Raw genomic sequence first — 21,282 nt, forward strand, 5'->3', positions numbered from 1 at the left:
AGAAGACCTGAAGAGCCTTGGAAGGAGATGAGTTCTGCCAGAAAATCTTCACAACATCTCTCCGTTATCCATGCTTTCTCCTCTCTCACCTCCCAAAAACCAAGTTTATTTGAACTCTTGTAATCAGATCTGTCTCGGAGAACAGCCAAAGTGTCAAGGTTTCAAAGGGAAATTCATAAAAGTCAAGAGCAAGTAGAGACTTAAAGGGGCAAAAGGGAAGCCGAAAAGAAGAAAAGTTGGTCTTTATCATGGTAATAGTAATGAAGCCAAGCTGAAAAAGCCCAGACAGGGCTGAGTTACTGTACTGTAAGCTGCTTCCCGCCGCTGGGCTTCACTCGGCAGCATCCCCGAACAGATTAGGGAACCACGGAGCCTCTCTGGTTACCAAGCCTTGGGACTTCTGTCACTGGGGCATTTCTGGTTCTCACTCTGAGTACTGATGAAGCAGGAAAGACTAAAGAAGTAAACCGATTACTGCTTGCAGGTGGGGAGCGTTTGGCTGGGGAAAATAATATTTCTCTTGCTGGAGAGCTTCACCGCAGGGGGCTGAGTACCCTCACAGCCTGATGGCTTCTGTGCCAGCTGGGCGCTCAGCAGCCTGTAGGAGGTAGCACTCAGGTTTCCCTTCCTGGCCCTCTTTCTCCAAGTCTACAATCCGACTTTGTGCTTGGGAACATGCTGGAGATGAGCGTGGGTGCTGATCCAGAAGCAGTCGGTGGAAAATGATTTCTTAGCCCGGGCCCTAGCAGCACAGGAGACCCCATCCCTGTGAAGCTGCCGTGCAATTTCCCTGCCTCTGTGCATGCATATCCCCCCTGGGGCATCCAGTCCTTCACGGGTGCAATCAAGCTTCTAATCAATTAGGCAAATTGACTGCAGGGGTGAGCTATTTCCTACTCTTGGTAACAAAACTGGGTTAACTCCGTATTTCCCAGGAGCTTTGGTCCTTCCCACCTTAGTGTTTTTTTCAGAGGCTTGAAGGACTAAATTATGAAAAAGCAGAGTAAATGTGGACATGCTCTGTTACTGCAGAAAGCAAGATAATTTAGCTAAATGTGGAAGGATTTTGGTGACCCTTTAAAAAAGTATATTAATTTGGATTCAAAGGGACAAATATTCCAGTTAAGCAGGTATGGGAGCACTTGCTCTTTAAATCCCAGTCAACCAAAGACAGAGTGCACATGAGCAGACTCACAATTACTCACACTGATACTCATGCTGTATGTATTTAAATTTGTAGGTGCCACAAGCGGATATGACATGCCACTTAACAAATACAACTTCAAAAGTCCTGAGGACAGAAGTTCCAGATGAAAGTTAAGCTGCACTTTCCCTCTCTGTTGTTCTTCATAGCAGGGATTTATTTTTACTAGGCTCTGCAAGGAGCTCTGCATAAACATGTCACTGAAGTCACAAAGACTACACATAAGTGCAGGCATATTGGAGATGAGGGCTGCATGATGTTACATCTGTTTTCCTTAAATATTATTTTACATATGCCAGACTATTGGTTTCGCAAATCATTTCCAAAGATGTTGCCAGGATACACTGTTCTGTCTGACTTCAGTTGCTGTTTCGGGAGTTTTTTCACTACAACTTCTTGCCTGGTGTTACATATGGGACAGAAGAGACATCCCCCACAGTGCTGAAATCAGTTGCTTTCAGCGTGTAGCTGAGCAGCCCACCAAGCATATGCCCCTGCTGTTGTTTCTGTACAGTCCTACCAGTTGCTTTAGCCTCACTCTGCTGGAACACAGAATGCTGAAAGTGTTGTATAATGAGTCACCCACACCAGTATTTTATAAATTGAAAGTGGACCCTGCAATAAGAATGATTCCTGAAATCTTCTGAAGCCAGCTTCATAGCCTTAGCTTACAGTTGGTCCTCAAGTCACTCAAAAATTTTAGACATCAGATAACTCTTATAGAAATAGAATAACTTTGTTGGCTGTTTTTTGCTAGATTTGCTTCCTGCGTGAGGCAAGAAAGCCACTGAATTTCCAGAAGAACCAAATAAAGAACTCAATGAATTTACCATCATACATGTATAAAAATTAAAGATTGCTGAGATTAAAATTTGGTACTCAAAGTCGTTAGTGTCAATTTGTCTGTTCATTGTAAATTACATGTAAATATGCATTCCATAGATGAGGGATATGGTCACACAATAAAATAATGAAAAGCAGAGAGTGTTAGTGACAAGTCATATATATAATACAAAAATTGTATTTTATAAAGAATATTACATCTCTCTACAGCTATTCCAGTATGGTAGAAAACTATGAATAAACCAAAAGTTTAATACTTTGGGCTTGCTTGTTTGTTTGTTGTTTTGTTGGTTTGGTTTGGTTTTTGGATTTATTTTGGTTTGGTTTGATGTGGTTTTTTGTGTTTTTTTTTTTGTTATCACATTTCTGAGTTTAATGCAAGGCTTCATGAAATGAGTTATGGAAAAGGAATTTCAGGATGTCATTAGATGTCAAGTGTTATACAATATTATGCAGACAATGTTTACCTCCTAGTTGATTCAAATATGAAAATTTCTTTAAGTAAGCTCAGTTTATAATAATCACAGTTTATAATAATTACACTGTCTAATTTTTTTTTTTACTTACAGTACAGAACCTCTAAAAAGAGTATGAAATATTCCCAACATGACAGGAACTTTTTTTATTGGCACCATATGTATGATCTTGAATATCGGTATGGAGTCGGAGGGTGGGTGTCTAAAGTAAAATTAACTTTGCAGTGAAAGCTTGTAACAGGCAAATGAGTGATATGTACCAGAGGCAGAGAGCTCACACAAGGAAACCTTTTAAAGCACTCTGCAGTTTGGTATAACTGGCATAAAGTCGAGTTCAGGACTGAGGTAGCAGAAATCTGGTAATCTCAAGTGCTAGTTTGTGGGCAGACACGGACTGTAGCATGAATGTCATCTAGCACTTGTAACTTCTTGTTCTCATGAGAGCTAAAACTAACCAGAATTTTTATTTTAAAGGTTTTTTTAAAAATTGTGTCTCTGGTAGATAAATGGTAAATCTACCCAGAAGACTGAAGGAGCAGGAGTTCACGTCTTCTGTTTTCAACCTCTCCCTGTTCTGCATGAGGTTTTATTTAAATAAAATGAATTCAAAGAAATTAGCTGCAATAGTTCTTGGATGTACATTTCATGTTTTTGTTACGCTACAGCTTATAAGTGTTTATTAACCACAAAAAGGAAAGACTGATTTTTTTTCCTAGATCTTCTGGGCTTTAAAAATGGAGTTTAGATCTACTTATATCTAATATCTACAAATAAACCTTTCAAGCAAATGACATCAGGATCTTTATAGAACACCAGTTTGCAGGTATAACTCCAGAAGTATAGTAAGATCAGGAGTAAGCTTTTAGTTTTATAGTACACCATAAAAGGGAATTCTGAATATTTACTATTAATAAGTGAAAGTGAAAAGTGAAAGTGAAAGCCAAAGTGAAAATCTGAGAGTAAAGACCCGTTTTGTTTGAAATTAATTTCTTATTCCTTTGATATATGAATGACAAACATTTGGCTAAAATAAGAACCATTATTGCAAGAAATAGAATAAAATTAAGTAAGAAAGAAAGATTTCCCTCATTTAGCTAATATTTTACTGAAAAGTCTCAAAACCAGCAAAACCCATGAATGGATTATAATAGTCTCAGACTGTGGGACATTCTCTCTGAATTCAGGGATGTACAGTTCTTCTTAAGAAACAAAACTTTTTAATACTGTTCTTTCACAGACTTCTTTTGCATGATCCCTCTAATTACTTCCTTGTACAGTGTATTTAACAAGCAGTGTAACTGTTACTCTGGTAGAGGAAACACACATAAAATAATAGTTAATTTTGACAGCATTTTTCTTACTTGTTTTTAAGTACCTACTTTAAACATCTAACCTTCTCCCTATCTCAGCTGTCCTCTGTCACTCATGAAGAAGCAGAATTTCACCAAATTTGAGTTAGCCATGAACCTCACTCCCCATGCTAAGTGGCAGAAATACACTTTCTTATTCTTTCAAAAATTCAGTCTAAAACTGTTGTCAAGGCTCAAAGGTAATAAATAGTTCTAGTTACTAACAGAAGTGATCAAAAGCTAGAAAGATGCATTAGTTTCTGAGCATCATCATATTTGATGGCTTTTAGCTGTATTCAGTATTCTGCTGTGAGGGTACAGAATGGTTTTTTGTTACTTAAAATAATTTTGTGTTTCTTTTATTCCAAGGTGGATTATTTATTTCCAAGAGAACATCATAAATCACCAGGTGTCACTGAGAAAGTGATGGAGAATACACAATTCCAGTTTTGGACAGAAAGAATCTGTCCAACACTGCAAGAGATCTTTCAAAGCATGCAAAGTTTTCTGTGAATTGAGAAATGAAGACAATGGGGTCACAGAAATGTGAGTGTATTTTCTCTGCATAATGATTGGAATCAGCATATTTCCTAGATCGCAGTCACTCTTGCAGGAAGTTCTATTTAACTTTATTTCTACAAGAGGAATAGTAGTTCCTGTGAGTAAAATGCCTATGTTCTTTCATTCTCTGACTGAAAGCAGAAACCTGATTTATAATAAACAGTAAGGTCTCCAAAGCCTTTTTCTTTTTGTAACTGTGATTCAGAACAATGCAGTTCTGAAAGTAATCACACATTCAAATACAAGTAGGTGTGAGCTTTCAAATATACTGAAAGTGAATATTCAGAACATCACATCCTGGTGTTTGCTTCTGATGTTAAAAACCTGCTGTGCCAACCAGGATGCATGTTTTCAAAAGTCTATAACTGTGTTATTTTGAAGCCAGATTTCTTCAAACAGAACAAGGCACATATTTACCTTCCAGGGATTTGTGCCATTTGTGCCAACTTTGGCACCTTTAAAAGAAACTGATTCTGAGTTTCCTTGAATGCAGAAGTACATGCAAATAAAATTTTCACAGCTCATTTTTAGATAAATTTAGGTGTTCTGAGTAACATTTTACTAATGGTTTCTTTTCAGTGGAGGACGGAAAGGTTCGATATAGTCCTACCAGAGAAGAGATGTTCCAAATAAATGAAGAGACAGAAATTAATTTATTACTATAGAAAATGTATATCTAACCTAATTATTTTGCAAATATAGCACTATGCCATAAACATTTAAATTAGGTCTATGAAATTAATTGTTTATAGCAAGCCTTTTCAGAAGAGTTTTTCTTGTATCTTGCAGTCCAGGGCATCAGAAATCCAGTGCCAGAGCAGTAGCCCCACAAGAAATAAATCCTGTGCTTCTGACTCTTCAAGACATGGCTCTGAAGCATCTAGTGCTGGTACGTTGCTCCTCACTTATTCTACAACATCAGTTCCATAAGTCTGTTGTACCAACTTGGGAGGCTTTGTCTAATTTGAAGGCAGATCTGGGTTTCATTTTGCACTCAATTCTGAATGCAGCAACACAGAGAGACTTCAACTCTACTGCTCTAATAGGCATGCATATGTTGTTATTAATACTTTCCCCCTAAAATATAGTGTTAGGAACTTTAAAAGTAGAGTTTTTAGGGATCTGAAAGAGTAGATCTAATGAAAAATGAGAATACATGAGTTTTAAAACACGTTCTCCTTCCTAAACAAAGAAAAGTAAAATTTCGTACCACCCAAAGAGGAAATCTCAAGATTTCTGGCAATAGAAAAGCTGCATTTTGACTTCAAAACTAAAAAAAGTCCCTTGACTAAAATGCTGATGTTCTTGGCTCAGTTTTCATTATTTGCTTTCCTTGTAATGACACCAAGTGTTCTGGGTCAGCTTAGTGTTAACCTGTATTCTTCTGACACAGAGGTGCTGTAACTCACATGGAAAGAGAAGCATGGACTACCTCTGTCAGGGTCCCACATCAACCCAGCCTCCTGAGCTACACTCACTCATGAATTCTCCAGTCACCAGAGGAGAGACCTCCTTGCATCACACGTAAATACAGTATGTGAGGTCCAGCCAAGGGAGCCCCATTAGAAATAAGCCACCATCCTTCTGTGGAATCTGGCTCAAAGGTGACCAGGTGTTGTACTTGGCTCCAAATATTTAGACTCTTTTAACAAACAGTACTATTTGGACTCAGATTTGACTTAAAACCATATAATTTTTGCATCAGTTTTTCCAATTGAAATTATACATGTTCTATGAAAATGCTTTCTTCTGTAAATACTGCATTTTTCTCCCTCCTTAAGTAGCAAAGTACTAAAGTATTTTTCAAGAAGCTGATATAACTACAGTGATGATATATCTCTCATTAAGAACTGATACTATTAATTTACATGGCTTCATTTTTCTGTGTAATGGTGAACATTTGTTTGGGGTTTTTTTAACTCTAAGTAGCTAAATAAAGACTTACTTCTTGGACTAATGCAGATAAAGAAGAAGTCTCTTAATCTGGAAAGGAATTACTAGAATGTAGAAGCAAGAAATTACCTTTGTATAATTTCTCAAAAAGCTACATAGGTACAGATTATGTATAAATACTTGGAAGTTTTGGTATTAACAACCATTAATTCATTGCATGAAGACAAGAATTTTTGCCACTGTTTTTCTTCCTCTTCTGTAACAAATCTGTGAAGTAATTTTTCAGAATGGTTGGTATTACTGCAACTCAAAGCTTAAAGATACTATAATGAAACTTGAATTTCTCCATTTGTGCTAATACACTTACAGTAGTGAAAACCACAACCAGCAATTTTTGCTTTATTTTGTACTACAATTAAGTTGGATGAAAATGTTTTCCAATGTAAGACCTTCCAAGTGCCAGTATGTACAAGTAACTAAACTGAATATGAATCAATAAATTGAGCTTCCCAGGAAACAGTATAATAAGTGTATTCAGAATTCTGTTCATATTCTTGGTTTTTGAAGAAAATTGGTTTTCAGTTTCGTTTTATGGAAGTCTTCATATCTCACACTCTCAGTAACTGCTCAGAGAACTAAAGACACCACAGATTAATGTAGCAGAGACAAGACCCTCAGCTGTATGAGAGAACACAATTCTTGCAATGGAAGAGGTGTGAACACTTTAAAGAATCACAGATGGTCAGTGAAGAAGAAAAAACCTCTCATAGATGGATCACTAACTATTTTAAACTAGAAATGTTGACTGAAAGCTTGGAGTTTCAACAAAATGAGAAACTTAATCATTCACGATGGAGAAAGAAATATGTAAACATCAGAAAGTTGTGCAAGATAAAACACCCAAATTTTATATATGTAAAAATTGGTTCCCTCGCTCTTTAGAACATGAAAGGGACAGGCAAAATATTTTTCCTGTCACAACTGAAAATTGCAAGACAAATGTATCCAGATATGTAAACTGCTTTCCTAATCGGTGAGAACTGACTGGCCAACTTTGTTTGTTTACACATGGATGAAGTCAAAGTGCCAGCAACTTACCCACAACTGGTGGAAGAAATACCCTACAGAAGTTATTCCAAGACCATGTATTAGTGGCCACTGCTAAGCAAGCAAGCTTTTGGAGGGTATTTATCACACTGCAACCATGCAGAAGAGATTGGTTTTAAGGCTTGAACACCCTATTTACTAGCAGGGACAGGGATAATTATGTAACTTCATTGCAGAAAAAGGAATCTAGAGAACAAGTTTGTTTCTTACCTCCAGAACTGGCTGCTGGTTTTGTATATCTTGCACAGAAGACAACATGCCTTAAAACAGAGCAACTGAAACGGTAAATGTGTGAAAAGTAAAGTGAGCGATGAGACTTCACAAAAAGGAAAAAAGGGAACTGGTCAGCCTGCTTTGCAAGAACATGACTATTCCAATAAGCAATTCATGTTCACAAGAGGAATCTTCCTGAATTTGATACTGTTCTTTTTTTTTTTCCAGACTCAATCAATAAATTGATGTTTAATCCATTTTTATAACTGAAAATTCAGAGTTTAACCCCATTCACACCAAGATAGCTTCATTTCCAGCTACCAATTTCAGAGTTCCAAGTACAGCAGATAAAGAACTGAAGAAAAAGTTCATCTATGACCAGTGAAGAAAGTTTTCCAACCTTCACTAACCTCTTAAAATAAACTTAAAAAAGAAACCAAAAGTTTTAGCAAAATAAGGTGTCCTGTTTCTTTGCCTTATTCTCCAGGCAATAAGCCAGGGGATAAAAGTGCTATTTACAACAGACATGCAAACTTACAAAAGAAATTAGTAAAGACACATTTTGTTGAAGGCACCTAAAATCCAGAACAAAGGTTGTAAGATTTTTAAATGGTATATTTCTGCACTTAACTGGTAATAAAACTGGCTACTAATTGTTAGGCCCAAGAATTATATGAGAGGGACCATTAACATGTTGTTCTGTTTTTGAAGTATCTGTCTGCATTAACATAGGGCATTGTAGTGCAGATTACATTGAAATGCTGACTACTCTGCTGTAATATTGCTAGGAGGAAAACATTCAGTCCTACAGCAAAGAACTGATATTAGTTAACTTAGAAAAGATGAGTATTGCTCTGTTTCTGATATTTTAGATGGTCTGGTGGATAACTGAAGATATATATTAATTTCCCATGACAATTTGGCATTCTTTTTTCCACAGATAAATGGTTTACACTAGGAGTTGTTAACCTAAAACAAAGCAGTTAGGTATACAAACAATACAAAAGCTGTGACATTAATGCCAACTTCTTCCTGCTAAGTCTTTCAGGATATGTAACAAATTTAAGTTTTAGATTTAGAGAAAAACCAAATCACTTGTAGGTCAGATTAGTTTTCTTTGCAGCAGTCAGCCCTGTCTAAGAGAAGCCAGTACTTCTGAGCTGCTAAAAAATACGTTTAGATCAGTGTGTCAAGATCAACGAAGTCAGCATCTTCTATAGCCTTGCCATATTAGATTTTCTGCTTTACATTTTCATAACTAATACTTTTTAAACAAAGTGCCAAATGAAGAGAGAAACAGGGGAAAAAAGATAGTCACAATCGGAGCAAAAGAAGTACAGTTTGTTTGCATATGCTAATCAGTTTCCTCTGTGTGTTTTAGTTTTCCCCTTGGTAGGTGCAGACTGAGAGTGGATAGGAATAACGAACAACTAACCCAACAGCTATGCTGCTTCTACTATCTCTGCTTCCTTTTTGTTCTCTCATCCAAACAAAGAAGTTTCTCCTACTGGACTTCTCCTCCTTACCAGATCTGTCTCCTTTCTGCTCCCATTCCCCCCACTGCCCCATGGCCCCTTCCCCCACTGCCTTGCCTGTCTCCTGCCTGTTCCCACTGATTTTCCATTCTCCCTCCCGTCAGTCCTGGCTCTTTGTTCCCACAGGGCTCTGCAGATGTGCAGCAGGAGTTCAACTGTCTCTTTTTAATTTTTTTTCCACTTTTTCTCAGGGAGAAAACATGGAACATTTGAAATCCCATTGACAGCAGACAAGAAGATAGAGAAAAGAAGGAACCTGTGAAGGAAAGTGAAGAGAAATTAAACTAAATAGTCAATTTGGGGTGAAGTTGCCTCATGAGGTTTTCAGAGAGCTTTTACACATAGAAATAATGAGTATATTTTCAAATCCATATAAGGATGTTTAGCAAGGAACTAGCTTTCTGCAGTAGAGTACTGAAAGGCCTCAAGTGCATAGTACTAACCTGCTAGTGTAATGGTGGTCCAGATAAGACAGTTACAGTATCTTTAAAGAGGAAGAGAAAGCATAGCTATCATTTTCCAAGCTTTGGAAAGGCGTATGATGAATCTTCCATTAAAACCACAAAAACCAATTTTCGCTGCCACCATAGTGTGATTGGGAAAATAACTGCCCAAATGAGTTTAAGCAATTAAGAAAAAATGTTTACAAAGTGGTGTGTCTCTCTTACCTATTTAAAAATTAACACTATCCCAGCCGAATCCAGGACATAAAGAAAGACTGGAAATGAAGAACCTTTCTAATCAGGTTCTTCAAACAGTTTTTAAAGTCCTGCCTGTTTCTAGACTCTGCTTTAGATAATCATAATGTGTTACTTAAAACTGAGTTAGTGGAACAAGCAGCAGTCAGACCAGTCCAGCTTAGATTGCATGGCAGTGCTGAGGAAGATGAAGGTGCCTACAAATCTGTTATCCCTAATATCAAAGATCAAAAGAGTCAAGTGTTGCTCTGCAGCACAGCACATAAATTACTTTATAAGGGAATTCTCATGCCTCCTGATGGATCTATGAAAACTAGCAGACACTAATAGGCAGTAAAATAATTTCTCTAGAAGTTCACTTCTGCTGTTTGTTTGCATACCTCTCTGAGACAGAGGTGAAATTTGCTAGTATTTCCCCCTGAATCCTCCTCCCACATATTGAAAACAATGAAATTCTACTTGAATTAGGACAACAGGAGAGGCAATTTAAAGGGGCCCTAAAGATTTAGTCTCTTAATCACAACAGTAACAAAATGCTGTTATCCTTGCTGGCAATTCCCTAGCAATTTACAGTACACTAGTGTAAACGGAGAAGACCTTGCATTGCAAAGAAACCTGACTAGATAACCAGGTTTCTGTTTCTGGAAATCTTCTGTTTCCCCTGTCACTGCACTGTTACACAAATCCTAGTGATCACCAGTTGCTCTGCCATCCTGAAGCCACTCGAGAGCTACATTTCGACCCTGACATTGAATCTAAAGTTATTTAGAAACTGAAGTCAGTGCAGACGTTGGCTTCTGAATAACCCATGTAATGAGGAGGGCATTTCAGTAGGACTGTGTGAATGCACACCAGCAGCCCTATTAGGCTGCAATAGCAACTTAAGACTTTTTACTATGGGGGAAACCTAAAATCGCTCTGGCTGAACTGTAGTTTGGGTTGCTACACAAAAGAGACTTCCTTCCTGCGATAAGACAGAAGTTAAATTGTTGGGCAGGTTTTCCCTCCAAGGCCCTGGAACCCAAGGCTGCCCCAAGTCTAGCAGTGGTTTTAGTGTATAAGAAAAGGAATATATAATTAGGAACTTGGGAAAGAGCTGAGGGACTTTAAAGAGAACTTTCCAAAGAAAGAAGACCTAAAGAAAGGGTTAGATTTTTTTCTTTTATGTCATTGCTGGGCTGATTTCCTGCTAAACAATTGCTCAAATATAAAAAGATTTTGTTGGACTGTCAATGGTAGGTTAAATAGAGTCAAATAAAGGTGTATTTTTATTATCTGCATATAAATGAAGGTAATTTCAAATGTAGGGTATAAACAGCTAGTGTAAAGGGCAAGAAAATACCCCAAGGACCAATCTGGTCTTCAAAAGATTGTGAAGTTTCTAACAACTTGTTAATTGCTGGTTTATCAGTAAATCCCAAACCCAAATCAGTGTTCCAAACCAAAAACCATAGAAATGCCAATCTCTGTTAAATACCATAAAGAAAACAAACCTCACATACTTGTGGATGATTTTTGAATTATTGTAATTCTTATGACTCCCATAGTCATAAGAATAGGTTGTATTTACTCTCTCTCAAATCAATCCCTACTTAGCCATTACCACTGCTGTTTTCAAACCTTGAATATCTGAATCTTAGTGTCCTTTCTAAGAGATGCTTAAATAGTTGGAAACTGCTAAAAAAATTTGGTTTTTAGTCTTTAATCTTTTAGCCAGATAAATCTTTTTAAAATGACAGTAGCTGTTAAGGCAAGACTCTTAAGGCATCTATTTCCATATTCCTTTAGGGTAAAAGCATTCTCAAAGAGGATTATCTATTTATTTTTCCTCTCTCTTCATGATCAGTTGATGGGAAAAGGCAGAAGAAATGTTAAGTGTAATTAGTTTATTTTAAAGCATATTGCTAAGTCAGCATGACTTTCCAGAATACCATATTTCTGCTGACAGCCTTTTTTACACAAGATCTTCAGCCAGTCCTACATGAAAAGTTCAGCTTTTAGCAACCTGTAAAGAGAAAGTCTTCCAGAGCTATTAATTTATGTAAAATTAAGAAAGCAATTTCAAAACAGATATGAAACAAACAATTGTCTTTCCCTTCATGAGGTTTCCATGTGTTTGTTCTCTTGAAGGATTTTCTCACCAGAACTTGCAGCAACAGGAGTTTTGCTAGTGCTATGCACGAAGCTCTTCAGCTCTTCAGCTATGGAAGGGAAGTTAGTGCTTTTGCAACCACTTCAGGATTTCTACTTGGAAGCCTAGTACCAAAACACTGAAGTAAAAATATTAGAAGTATTTGGGATTGAATGTCAAACTTAACTGGGACATCTCAGATATATCCACTGAAAACCCACCGTCCTACCTCTTGTTGTTACTGTTCAGTTGCTGTTCAGGATTGTGTTCAAATATTATATTAGTTGGTTTAAAGCTGTGGAAACACCAGTTCTAATAGTTCATACCATCCTTTATATATGATTAGTTTTCTGTAGAATTTCATATTGCTTTGTTAACTCTGAAATAATTTGTAGAAATTTTTGTCTTTTTAAAAAATATTTTAGAACTGTGGTTCCTGTTTTGAATAATGATTGAAGCTTAAACCACATTTTTACAGAGACAGATACAAGTTATGTCCACAAATACTTTAAATATATTGATTTATATTTAAATATGGAGATCACTATTTTCCTCTGATGTTTCTCTGAGTCAGACCATTGACAATATTAAGAAAACTAAGTTTTGCTAAAGTCTTTGGGAAAGACTGAAGAGTAAAATTTTATTCTATATTCATCCTTCAGATGGCTTTTGCAAAGTGCTGTGAAGCATGAAGCCTGGGGCGTCAGTTATGTCATTCCTCTGTCTCTCACGACAGCTGGTTGATATCCATAAGGCTTTCTGGGGCTGTGCTTCCTCTTGGAAGGTGTCACAGTCAGATGAGACTGGACTGTTTGCTAAAGAGGATGAGTTATGAGGTAAACCAAACTCCTCTCTCTCTGCAATTGTAATGTCAAATTAAGGGGCTTTACTCGAGGAAAATGCGGGAAAAAACCAGAAGAAATAACAACCCTTTATTAAAAGATATATTTGTGTTGGCAAAAACAGTAACAAAAACAAACAAACAAAACAACAACAACAACAAGAAGTCTAAATGAGTACTTCTCTGCCCTTTAGCACAGTCCTAATTATGGGGGCGTTGTGGGACCGCTGGAAGGTGCAGGGTCTGCAGTACCCTGTCGTGGTCGGCAGGGGCGCTGTGGGCTCCGGCAGTCACCCGCGGGGAGGGGGGCCGGAGAGAGCGGTCCCGGACCGCGTGGGGAAGCTGAGAAGGAGATGGGGAGGTCCTTCCCTCCGTGGGGACGAAAAGGAAGGCAGGCAGCACACTCCCACGGGAACTCACCGCTGTCTCAAGTGGCGAGGACTCACCGCAGTCTCAGGCGGTGGTGTCTCAAAAAACTCCCCCTCCTCTCCCGCGGGCAAGCACACTCTCCGACGAAGCACAGCAGATCCGGGGAGCGGGACAGTCAGGCAGGTCGAAGCCAGCAGGATGAGAAGTCAAGCTCACCAGGATGAACAGCCAAAAGAAAAACTAGACCTGTCTGCACCCAGGGAGCCAGCCACGCCGTCTGCCCCTCACCTCCCCGAACAAAACCAGCCCCCTCTCTCCTCTCTCCAAAATGGGCCATTAACCTATGCAGGCTACATCTTTTGTAACGCTAATAACCTCCCTTCCTCCGCTCACTCCGTTTTGTTTTTTTCCCTTGGAGTGGGTCAGGGGAAGAAAAATTCCCCTGATTTCCTAATCTATAACAGAAGGAAATCTGTGATTCTGTGTATCTATCTAGTTGTCTTCTTCTATCTTCTTGTTTTCTTTTCCTGTTATGTTTAAGTTAAAAATGTATCAAACTTCTGTGGCTAATTTTAGGCATGAGAATCCAAATCAATAACTTAATTTCTGCAATTGCTTTATCCAGTGTCATTGAGCCTAACACAGTTAGTTTGGTGAGTAAAGCTAGGAATGTGCATACTTCTGTGTCTGAGGGCAGGTGGGAAATGGAAGTTGTGGGGTCTGAATTAATCCTAGTTTTCTACAGTTCTTGACTTCGGTAGGAATCGTAAGTATTTAGCATCACAAATTAACAGGTGACTTATGTAGGTGTTTGATTTTAGGCACCTAGATAGGTTGAATTTTGAGTTGTTTTTCTTTCTTGGGTTTGGATATAAGTGAGGAAAAAGTGGCATTGTATATCTTGTAAGATGTAAAAATATGGAGGGAGAGAACTGGTTCGAGGTTACATATGAGGGCATGTCTAGAAGGAACAGGATTAAAGCCAAGCAGAGTAAAATGTGTGCACCACATGAGAAAAGAAATAGCTTGCAAGCAAGATACATTTGTCTGCAAGAGTGTTTTCCAAGACAAGCAAAGGAAATCTTAGCATGCACAGACATTTGAAAGGAATCTGGGAAAAAAAGAGGCATTTGCTGGACCCTGGTTAGAAATGGTTTTCATGTCTGATATTGTCTCTGGGTATTTGGCATGAAACACAGTGATTTTGCTTGAAAATACATGGGGCAACCAAAAGCTTGTAGCCACTTGTGCCTTGCTGAGAGATCAACTTCCATAAAACTGAGTTCCTTTAAAGAAGGTGCCATGCTGTCAGCACATCTGTCTTGAGAAAGGGAAGGAAGCACTGAAGGTGGAGGATTGCTTTTCATTAATTGCATCATATTGAGCTTCCAGGCAGACAAGTACTTGAGATGGCCAAAAGGTGGAGATTTTTAGGTTCCTCCCCCTGTTTTTTATCTCCTCCCCCCTCCCCAAAAGAAACATTTTGCCAAAACCTCCTTGTGGCAAAGCAAGGGTTTTAAAAGTAAAGCCATGATCAAAGCAAAATTTTTGGAGACTTGGTTAATTCCAATCCTTTATTTTCTCAAAGGAAGACTTGTGATGTGTATACTTTATCAAGTTATACTTCTTTTTCACTGTTATTCAGGGTTCAAATCCCCAACAAAATTAAAAATATAAGCAAAAATGAAATAGGATCACAAGTCATTACCCAGTCTTGTAAATACAGGAGTCTTCAGCTGCCAGCTGTTGCACTGAGAAGAAAAATTGTAAGAACTGGGGAGGTATTCATCCTTCATTTAGTTTTTTTCTTGTATGGATCACTCAGGGAAAAACTTCTTATGCTTTCAGCAGAAATATTTCTGAGGTAAAATCTATAGAAATTAGCTGATGATTAAAAACTTTTTTAGCATAAACGTTCATTAATAAAATGAGTTTGTGGATTTTCTAATTTCTTTGTCAGAAATGTATACCTGACTTATTAACTTAGTATTGTTTCGGTGTTACACACTGTAACCTTGTATTTCTAGATGTAAAATGGGGTGAAAACTTTTCAGTGCATCACGGCAGTTGCTTTTTGAATAGAAACATATTTATCATAAGTGTACACAAATTAACATGTGACACAAGGCATCTTCCAAAGATAAAGTCTTGAATTAAATCTTATTTTTGTCAAAGCTGTCAATGTGTTGAGGCTTGAAGTGAAGGGTTTTCTTCCTAAAGGAAGGTGCCTTGAAATTCTTTTCCTGTGGTTCAGATTGACCCTGTCCTTGACATCTAGACAGACAGGAACAGGAAATTAATTCCTGGGGATACATGGCATCTGCCACAAGATTCTTGAAGTGAAATGCACCTTAAATTACTAACTTGGACAATATTGAAATCCTCCCTTTGGTTTCTTAAGAAAATTTTTGCAAAGCCAGTGTTAAACACAAATAACATGCTGTCAAAGGGATAGAATTCGAGAAGGCTTCAATTGGTGGTGTTTGTGGGGTTTTTACTAGTATAAAACAACAATGAATATAACATGATTGTGCTTTGTTTTAATTCAACTTGTTTTTAAAAAAGCTGAAGAAGGCAAATAAATGCTTGCAATGTGCCTGCAAGGTTATTAGTGAGTTCGGGTATTCCCAGCTTTATTAGTGTTAACACATGCAAGTGTTCCAAAAACATCCAGCAGGAAAAATGCACCCCTGTTAGAAAATCAGACTGAATTTGCATTACCAGAGATCAAAGGTTGTGAATTTTTGTTTTAACATGTAATTACTTTTCATTATGCATTATTAGCTTGTTGGATACTTTCTTGCATTACAAGTGGTTCTAGAGAAAATAAGGATGGGTATTAGCAATGAAAATTTCTGTATAATATTCTCACCCTGACAGTTACCAAAATAGAGGTCCTGAAGACTTGTCCAAAGTGAGACAGTGAGTCAGGAGAGCCCAGAATCAGCTGTGCTGGCATCCAGAATCTTGTGCTGTACATTAGTCAACCATCTTCCCATAGTTAAACTTGTTAGATTGCATAAGGTGAAAAAATATGGTCAAGACCCAATTAACATTTGCTGAATTCAAAACAGGAAACCGAAGGAAACATTTGTGTTTGTCAGAGCTTGATGGGTATGTTTAATGCAGAGAGATTGAAGTTTGCAAAACATTTTACACTCCTGGTCATGAAACCACAAGTAGAGGACACAAGCATGTCTGTAGGTTCCAGAAGGTGCTCTTCAGGTCTGAGGCCTGTATAGCAGGCAGAAGCTGGCATTCATTTTGCCCGTTGTCTCCCTGAGATGACCAACAGGAACTTCCTTAAGGAGCTGTTGTGTCAGCAGTTTCTCATTTCTCTGCAATTTCCACTTTCCAATGAGTGTTACTTTCTTAATTCCTTGTCCAGATTTATGAGTGGTTGTCACAGTCCTGCTCTTCTTCTCTATGTGGTCCTTATTCCATGTGTTTTCCTCTGAACAGACCTGTCCATGATGGGAGCAACATAAATGTTGTATACATAATGGGGAATAGATTTACAGGAAAATATGGTGGTGACTCGATTAGTTTGTGAGTTTTTCACTTTCTTAAAACTAATAATACAAAAATATTTATATCAGATGTGGGGAAGACTCTGTTGGTGAAGGAAATATGGGTAAGATGAAGAATTGGTTGTAAGAGTACAGATAGGTCACATACAGCTTGGAAGAAAGAAGTTAATTGAGTCAGTGGAGGTTAACTCAAATGAAGTAAAGAAGAAAAGAGTTTTCTATCCGAGAGCTTCCTTGCTGATAAGAGGCAAAGAATTTGCTTTCAGTACCCCCGCAGTGCTGAAGGTGTCCAAGTGCTTTTATTTTATCTGGATGAGGGAGTTACCTAGAGCAAGAAATCAGAAAATAATCTTGGGTTCAGAAGGGTCTGTAAGGTTTGAGGCTACATTCAAATCAATTACTAATTCCAAAACATAAGATAATCTAGATTTAGGCACGAGTTGCCAGGTGAATACTAAAAATGTTATCCTTATTTATAAAATATAAATTAGTGCTCGTTAGCACTGTATATTTGCCTTTCCTGTGGACCAATGAGGAGGAGGAAGAAAAGCTCTAAAACAGTAAAGGAGGGGAAAAAACTCCTCACAAAACAATGGAAAAGAGTTTGATTTGGTTTTAAAAATTCTGCAGTTACAAATTAGGACTTACATCTCTTTTTCTAGAGGTGTTAACATTGTCTATCCGTGAAGCACCCAATTTGTCTTATGCCTTATAGTAATTTTCATGAAATGCTCAAAGGAGAGAGAAAGGAAGAATTATGGATTTTCAACTGCCTTAAATCTTTCATTGATGGTGAAAGTTTGATTCTTAGCACTGCATAATTTTATAAGGATAGATAATGCTTAGGGCAAAGATGAATATTCCCAGTAAAAGTCTGTTCTTTTGGTTCTTAATGCCAGAAAATCTGAGGACTTCTGTATTTGAGACCTCAACATTAGCTTTTTAACTTACCCCAACCTATCTCAACAAGAAAGGTTGAGTTCACATTATTGCCCTTTGGGAACTATATGGATTGAACTATAAGAAAAGGTGGTGTTTATGGTAGAGTCTCCCAACAGGACTCCTGCTAGGTCATTTATAACAATGCTAGTGCTTTCTGTCATCAGATTCCTATGGTCCCTGTTTGAAGCAGAATATGTCTTCATTGTGGGGTTGGGTATTTTTATTTTGGTTTGTTGTTTTGTTCTTGTTTGATTGGGGTTTTTTTTAGAGTTATCCTTTAGACCAGGATAATGCAGTAAACAGTATCTATTATTCCACTACTTCTCTGCATCCCCTGTAGTCCCTGTGGTGCCTGTCTCTCTTTGCAGCTTTTAACGAAATAACTTGTTAAGAATGGTGGGTGGCTCTTGTTTGTGTCATCACTTGTTCCCAGCAGTTCACTCAGGATAATTTGGTTTAAATAACACTAGTCATCTAAGCAATACTGTTAAGATATTGAAAAAGATATTCTAGCTCAAAATTTTGAGTTTGGATCAAAAAAACTCTGCTCTCAAGTTTGCTGTTTTCATCTATCTTTGTTCCGGACTCAGCCTTATGGGCTTTTGTGGGAGCTTCAGTTTGTTTTGCTGTTTTTCCTGTTGGTGCAGAAGTCGCTGAAGTCATTGGAAGTTTGATCATTGATTTGATCATTGACTTTCATGAGGGAAACCTCAGGATCTGAGCATTTGAGCTGGAGAGGGTGCTTAGCAGTACTCAAGCAAAGATCTGACTAAGTCAACGAGAGTTTTGCCACCTTCCCAAAATGCAGGATGGCACTCTGCCTTGCTCTCCCAAATCCTAAAGGGGGAAAGCAAAACAAACCAAAATCAACATGTTGTGCTCTGCTCAGACTACTTGAAAAGAAAATGTTTTTTAAAAATATGTATGCATCTAAACCTGTGGAGAAAATCATCCTATTAAATACTAAAAGCAGAGAACATGAAGCATACTTATTCCACAGGCTTAATGCTCACAATGTATGAACTTAAAATGGATAAAACCACTGTGTGTTTTCCCAGGTTATCATGTCTTGTGTGGGTATATGTTAGCACAATGGGGTTACAAAATGGTGAGTTCTTATATAAAGCTCTTCCAGCATGACATTTAGGCTTTTTCTTGTTTAAGCCTTGTATATAAGGAAAAATGATATGCCAGATTAAATGAAGTCCAGAAGCTTCCCAGGAAAATGGCATTTACATCCACATTAATGCCTCAATAGTAGTAGTATCAGTAGGAGATTCCTTCCCGGTGTCCAGGAAAAAGCAACTGACAAGTAGAGATATACATCTGTTACATATGTATCATAATCAATGTATTAGTTTTTATTAGTGTGGTGGTGGGGGAAGCAAAAAGCTAAGCAGTGGGAAAGAAGGTGTTTATTCTTCAGGGGTGGGAAGTTTTGACTTTTGGAAGGTGGGTTTCATTCCCAGGCGCAGTGGGTGCCGGCCCTGCCCACGGCTGCTGCCCGGGGCAGGATGGGATGGGGTTGGAGTGCTGCAAAGACGCAGGTCTGGCACCAAGGGCAGTGTTAATGGCATGTGTCTCCCCCCAGAACTGCAAGTTGAAGGATAAAACAAATACCTCCAATACTTAAACACGCTCTCACATTTTCTCACGGCATCCCCAGGCGGTTAAAGCTGCACGGGGGCAGCTGGTACCCGAGGGCTGTGGGACCTCGGGTACGGACGGGTTCCCGCTGAGAAGGTGTCTGGGGGTTTGCGATGTCCCGGGGAATAAGGTAGAGAATGACTGACAGGCCTTCTGAACCCGAAGTAACAGCTGGAGGCTACTGTTCTTCCCATGCAAGAGGAAAAGTATTGCTATAAATCGGGAATCTTTATAGCTGTTCAGCTGAAGGAAGTTTTTTGGCTGTAAACTGTCATGCACTGCAGCTCCCGGTGAAAAGACTGTGGAACTGGGGAGTCCTCTCTCCTGAGAACCAAAGAACAATTAAGATCAGAAAGAGGGGAAAGGAAACAAAATAAAAGAAAGACAACAGAAATCTAAATTGGGGGGAAACTTTAGGGTTTGGGCTTGTTGGATATTTTGGGCTGGTTGTTAGGTTGGTCTTGGTTTTTTCCCCGTTCAAAAGATTATGTATAAACTCCTGGAAATGGGTGTTTTCTTCATGGTCATTTTAAAATTGATAGCTGGAGAAGCTTCATTTTTGAAAGACCAACTAAATTTGAGAGCATACATCATTTGTCTGGGATGAGTGGCTCGCTCATTTGCTAAGTATTAAATAAAACATGAAATATATCAAATCAAATTGAACTTCAACTCTCCTCCCTTTGTCTAAAGAGAGCGATCAGTGCAAAAAGTATCAACTGTGTGGATAAGTGTCTGCTGCCGAAGGGTTTCCCATTCCTTGAGTGCATATATGTATATATGTGTAAGGAATTAGTCCTTCCTTGGAGCATCGATCTGGAAGAATTAAATGGTGTTTTAAAAACTCACATCACCTAAACTCACATTTAGATCGTCTCTAATTATTTTATTTCTTCATTTTCGGCATGGTTCATTTTTCCACCGAAACCGCTCTGTCGCTTTCAATTCCAGCTGTTCCCGCTGCTTTCGGCTCTTAAACACGTCCATTGTCAGGTGGGGTAGAGCTGAGGAAGAGCTGAGGCTGAAGTTTGCCTACACGGGACCCACCATCACCAACCCCACCACTCTCGTCCCCTTTCCCCTCCGCGGACCATACCCTAAAAGCGATGCGACTTCTGCAAGAGTTGAAAAGTCTCTCCCTGTCACCTGTACGGAGCGAGCGACTGTCTGTGCGAGTCCTTCTTCGGGGTTAGCCTGTCCTGGTGCTCAGCTTTTTGTTTAAGGATTAAGATGTTTGAAATGTCGCCTTCAAAGCAACAACCCCAAAGATAGGGCTGCCGGCCCACTCGAAAGACAGCGTGCCGTGCCCTGGCGGGGCTTAAGTGCTCGTGGCTTTTGTTAGGTCGTGTTTGCTTGTTTTGAGTGGAGCGCCTTCAGTGAAATAAATACTTGATAGTCGAAAAGATCATTTCCAACTACCGCTAGCAGTGACTACGTATCAACTTAGTAAACTTTGTCCATAATTTCTTTGCAAATGCTGCTTTCCCCTTCCAAAGAGGACAAAAAGCAGGCGGTGGTCAGGCAGAAAGAACTTTAAGATTTAACACAGGTATTACTCTGAAGGGTTAACATTTTTTTCGCGTGTTTCTGCACAGTGGTTGAAGAGAGATGGCTTGCGGAATTCGGCACATCAGGTTGAAAGGGAAAAAAAAAGCTCTGCGGAGTTAAGTTAATGATATATGAGCCCGATGGTGCTGTGTAATGAAAATACAGCCCAAAGCCGTAGCTCCTAAACCAAAAAGAAACCGAAAGTAATAGCGGGGCATTATTTGAAGTTTGACGAGGGCAGATACGCTCAGGCTGCTGCTCCGCTGGGTGCTGAGCGTGGAATGGCAGGACGTGGAGGCAGGGGGTGTCTCTCTTCAGAAAGAGCCGGTGCCCGGATTGAACCACCGTCTGCATCCCGCAAAAAGGACCTTCAGTGTGCCTTCCCCTGGCAGCCC

General features: G+C 38.8%; 1 long non-coding RNA gene across 1 annotated transcript; it reads left to right on the top strand.

Moving 5' to 3' along the window:
- The first annotated feature begins 4,247 nt into the window (after window positions 1–4,247).
- Window positions 4,248–6,838, top strand: LOC127481665 (uncharacterized). The gene is made up of 3 exons (XR_007908281.1): window positions 4,248–4,418; window positions 5,223–5,322; window positions 5,827–6,838. It is a non-coding gene; the product is annotated as an uncharacterized LOC127481665 (long non-coding RNA).
- Window positions 6,839–21,282: the final 14,444 nt, after the last annotated feature.

The sequence above is a fragment of the Manacus candei genome, unplaced genomic scaffold (assembly GCF_025592945.1).
Source record: "Manacus candei isolate 608988 ecotype Guabito, Panama unplaced genomic scaffold, ASM2559294v1 h1tg000081l, whole genome shotgun sequence".
NCBI classification, from domain to species: Eukaryota; Metazoa; Chordata; class Aves; order Passeriformes; family Pipridae; genus Manacus; species Manacus candei.